At 42.3% G+C, this 5,405-nt stretch overlaps 1 non-coding gene across 1 annotated transcript; it reads right to left on the reverse strand.

The window, feature by feature from the left end:
• Positions 1 to 244: 244 nt before the first annotated feature.
• Trnaa-ugc (transfer RNA alanine (anticodon UGC)) lies at positions 245 to 317 on the reverse strand. The gene has a single exon. It is a non-coding gene; the product is annotated as a tRNA-Ala (tRNA).
• Positions 318 to 5,405: the final 5,088 nt, after the last annotated feature.

Genomic DNA, 5,405 nt, shown 5'->3' on the forward strand with positions numbered 1-5,405 from the left:
CTAAGTAACAAATTTATCATCTCACACAGTTATCCTCTGTGCATACAAAAGCACTTAACATTCACTCTCTTCAATCACCATTAACTATAGTTACCTTGCTTTACGATAGATCTCTTGAAATGCATTCCTTTTATCTGACATAATCATATAGACTTCAGCCAACATCTCCTTTCCTAATTTTATGTGTGTGTGTGTGTGTGTATGTGTGTGTGTGTGTGTGTGTGTGTGTGTGTGTGTGTGTGTGTGTGTGGTGCTGGGGATTGAACCCAGGCCTTGTGCATGCAAGGCAAACACTCTACCAACTGAGCTACATCCCCAGGCCCCAACATCTCCCTTCTTTCCCTTCCCACTAACCACCCTGACCCTGGTAGCCCTCATTCTATTATCCACCTTTTTAAGCTCAACTGTTTTAGACTGTGCATATGATAAAGATCATGCAGTATATATCTTTCTGGGCCTGATTTATTTCACTTAACTTAAAATCCTACAGGCTCATCCAAGTTGTTGCAAACCTCAGAATTTCATTCTTTGGTGGCTGCATAATATTCCATTTTTAACTATGCAGACATATCTCAGAGGGTTTGTTTGTTTGTTTGTTTGTTTGGCTTTGTATTTTCCCCCCACCTCAAGTTGATTGAATCTGCAGATGCAGAACCCAAGGATATGGAGAGGACATTGTATTTTTCAAAACACTCACTCACTCAATCCATTAAGAAAGAGAGGACTGAGAATGTGCCTCAGTGACTGAGCACTTGTGTAGCAGGTGCAAGACCCTGGGTTTGAGTCTCAGCAGACAGAAAGAGACAGAAAAGAGAGACAGACAGACCAACAGATTGAGATTCTTTGTTCTCCGGTTTGGCCTTCAAGTTCACCCTCTATTTTTCTCATACCTGCACTGCATCCCAGGAGACAGATCTTTGTGGACCATATCAATGGGTTCTCTGCCTCAGGAGACCTGGTAAGCTTAGCATGAGGTGGGAAATTAGGAAATTTGAAGATGAGCTTCAGACAATCAGGAGAGAAAATGGCTGAGCATAGAGAAGAGGGACCTCATGCAGAGAGGGAGCAGGTGTAGGTAGTGGACCCCAGACTAAAGGGGCAGATGCCATTATTAATATAAGCACCTCGTAGGACCACCGTAACAAATGACTGCAGTCTGGCTGGCCGACAGCAACAGGGATTTACTCTCACACAGTTCTGGAGGCAGGAAATAGAAAAATGGGGATGTTGGCAAGCTACTTCCAAAGTATCCTGGGGAGGATCCTTCTTCGCCTCTTCCAGCTTCTGGTGGCCCAGGAATTCTTGCCATTCCTCCTTCTGTAGATTCTCCATCCTGCACTCACTCCAGTCCTCACATCCTCTACTTACTTTTTTTTGTGATTGAGAAATAAAAATTGTATACACTCATTCCTCCATGTCTGTGGATTCCATATCCACAGATTCTGCATCTGCAGATTCAACCACCCACATATTTAAAGCACTATTTCATTGGTGACTATGCTCAATGCTCTGTCAATTTTTTTATAAACTAATTTAAATAGCTAATAAAATTAAAATATTTTTTAAAATAAAAAAAACTTAAGCTGGGTATGGTGGTGTGTGCCCATAAAGCTAGAGCTACACAGGAGGCTGAGGCAGGAGGATCACTTGAGCCCAGGAGTCTAAGACCAGCCTGAGCAACATCCTGAAATGCCATCTCAAAAATAAATGAATATTTAAAATAAACACAATGTAATAAAATAAAAATAAAACAAATTAAGATGACCATGTAAAGACATAACTATATTTGAATATTACATTGTTGCTTATATTGGCTGTTCTGAACATGTACAGACTTTCTTTCCTGTCATTATTCCCTAAAGGATACAGTATAACAACTATTTATATAGCACTTATATTGTGTGAGGAATTATAAGTTATCTAGAGATGATTTAAAGTCTACGGGAGGAAGTGTGTAGGTTATGTGCAAATCTATGCCATCTTATATCAGGGCATTCTCAAATTTTGGTATCTGAGTGATTCTTGAAGCCATTCCTATACAGATACAGAGAGACAGCTATATACTTTTAAGATATAATATGGTGTTTATATATATATATATATATATATATATATATATATAATACATTGTGGCTAAATCAAGTTATTGAAAATATATATTACCTCACATTTTTTGTGGTGAGTATACTTAAAAATCTATCCTCTTATTCACTTTCAAGTTTGCAATATATTGTTATTATCTCTACCAGTTTGTTGGACGGTGTATCTTGTGAACTTGTTCCTCAAGTGCTTTCACCAACATGTCCCAGAGTCTCCCATGCCCCAGTCCTGGTAACCACCACTTGACTCTCTAGGATTCTGACTCTTTCAGGTTCTGCATACAGATGAGGTCAGATGGCATCTCATCTACCTGTGCCTGACTTGTGGCACTCAACACAATGTTCTCAAGGTTTACCCATGTTGTCAAGAACGACAGGATTTTTTTTTGTTTGTTTCTCAAGTAATCCCTTTTGTATATGTAGCACATTTTCTCTATCCATTCACCTACTGATGAACATTTAGGTTGCCTCCCTGTCTTGGCTACTGTGATAATGCCACAGTGAACAAGGGAGGGCAGACACCTCTTTGACATCCTGATTTGATTCCTTTGTCAATCATCATGTCTTTGCAGGGTATTCTGCCTGTCTGTCTCTGTCCCCTCTCACACATGGCTGTCTTGGCAAAAGGACACTGCTCTTACTGGATTAGGGCTCACCCTTCTCCAGCATGATCTCATCTTAACTAATTATATCTGCAATTACTTTATTTCCAAATAAGGTCACCTTCAGAGGGTAGGATTTCAAAATACCTTCTCAGAAGGAACCATTCAATACCCATTAGTGGGTAAAGTCTTTATCTGTCCTGCCTCCCACCTAATTTGGGTTTCCTGCCCAAATAGGAAGGATGCTTGGAGACTGGACAGACAGCAGGGAACATCCATGGCAGAAGCAGTAGAAAGTCCTTGGTTTGTGGATACACGTACTATGCCCTAGCAGGGAGGGTCCCATCATTAAGTCATTATACAAATAAGCATTAAGGGCTGCCTTTGTGCCAGGAACTGGGCTGTGGATTCAGTCGTATAAGATATCCATCAAGAAACTGACATTCTAGAGAGAGGCAAGAGAGTGACAAACCTATGATTACTATGGTTCCTTAAGGTTGTAGCACATCATGGTGGTGGTGTGAGACTTCAGACCAGTCAGTGGAGGAAGGGCCCATTAGGAGATAATATTTGAAAAGAGACCTTAAAGTTCAGACGGTATAAGCCAAATGGAAATTCAGAGTAAGAACATCCCAGAGAAGGAAGAACATTTTGGGGTTGGTCAGGGAGAGAAACTTCAAATACTATGAGATACAAGCTTGGTGAGTGTTTTAGCCCATTTTCTATTACTATAACGAAATACCTGAGGCTGGGTACTTTATTTTTAAAAAGGAGGTTTATCTAGTTCACATTTTTAGAGGCTGAAAATCCAAGATCAGACAGCCCCATTCACTCAGCCTCTGGTAAGGGGCCCTTGGATGTGTCACATCATGGCAGATAAGAGGGAGAGGTGACATGACAAGAATGAAAGCCAGAGAGAAAATGAGGAGGGGGAAGTCTTGCTCTTTTAAACAACCCTCTCTCAAAGTAACTAGCTGGGGTTCCACAGAACTACATCAATCCTTTCTGAAGGCAGTGCCCCCAGTGACCTAATTACTCCACACTGGTCTCAGCCTCTTAAAGTGCCCACCACCTCAACCCATGGCACTGAGGACCAAGCCTCCAACATTTGAACCCTCGGAGACACACCACCCTAAATCACCTCTAGAATCACCAAGGACAGAGAGGGTGGTGAATTGGGAAGGAAGATGGACAGGTACCAGGTGTGAGAAAATGGAATTCTGTAGCTCAAGGTAAGAAACTTGGATGCTCTAAAAAACCTGAAGCTCACCTCACTGAACCACCCACTGGGTCTTAAAGCCACAGTCTTCCTAACTAAAAGAAATGTCCAAGTCCACTGATGGAGAAAAGTGAAGAAAAAGAAGTAAATGGAGGGTGGGAACCTGTTGCATGAATTGGCTATTACTGTGTAACAAATAATCCCAAGCTTAACAGCTTAACACATACTGACTACAATATATAGGTTCCGTGTGTTGGGAATTTGGACACAGCTTAGCTTGGTCCTCCGGCTTGGAGGACTCTCTCCAGGCTGCAGATAACACATCAGCTGGGATAGCTGTTTCATCTCAAGGGTAAACTTTGGAAGGATCTGCCTCCAAGCTTACTCATGTGGATGTGGAGGATTCAGTTCCTCATGAGATACTAGCCTGTGGGGCTTGGTCCTCACTGGCTGTTAGCCAGAAGCTGCCCGTGGTTCCTGGCCACAAGGGGGTCTGCATAGGGCAGCTCACAACAAGGTAAATGGCTTCCTTCAGATTGAGCAAGAAAAAGAACAACAAGAGATGAGCAAGAGAATCCATGATCTCTGCTAATCTCAGAACTGGCTTCCCATCTCATGTGCTAGAGTCTGAAGTCCCTGGGGAATGAGCCCAGCACAGAAAGACCAATACCACACCATCTCACACCTATGTGGAATCTGGAAGAGCTATTCACATAGAAACAGGAAACAGAATAGAGTTTACCAGAGAACGGGGAGGATGTGGGGAGAAAGGGAGGAGGAGAGGTGGGCCAACGGGTACACAAAGTCAAAACTGGAAAGGAGAAATAAGCCCTGCTGTTCCGCTACCCAGTCAAATGGCCAGAGTTGGCAGTAATGCGATGCATATTTCAAAATCCCTAGAAGAGGTGTTTCAAATGGTCTCACCACAAAGACATGGTGGTGAGTGAGTGAGGCAATGGAAATGCTAATCGCTGCGATTCCAAAGCTGCATAATATATGCGTGGAGTACATTTCACCCTGCAAATATGTACAATTACTGTGTGTCCGGTTTTTTTTAATAAATCAATTTTACATTTTTAAAAAACTAAAATGAAACAATGATTAAAAAAAGATAAGCCATTAAGTCCATACTCAAGGAGAGAAGATTGCACAGGAGGTATGAAGACCAGAAGATGGGGGTCATGTGGGGTGTCATCAGGATGGGCCATCTCACCTAAAGGACACTATATTGAGAAGTAAATGGCAAAAGGCCAGCTAGTGAAGGATAGCATAGAGGTGGGGGAAATGGTGTGACAGGGCAGGGGGAGGGGGTTCAAGTCTCAGGAGGTCCTCAGTTTCAAATGCTACTTACAGGTCACTGGAATGGGATTAAAAAAAAAAAAAACATGGTATTTGCCAACTGGAAAAGGACATTTACCTGAGTCCCTTCAGTGGGCTGACAGGTTACAGACAGGGGGACCAGTCCTGATCACTCACTGACCAAGC

Source organism: Ictidomys tridecemlineatus, chromosome 2, assembly GCF_052094955.1.
Source record: "Ictidomys tridecemlineatus isolate mIctTri1 chromosome 2, mIctTri1.hap1, whole genome shotgun sequence".
Taxonomy (NCBI): domain Eukaryota; kingdom Metazoa; phylum Chordata; class Mammalia; order Rodentia; family Sciuridae; genus Ictidomys; species Ictidomys tridecemlineatus.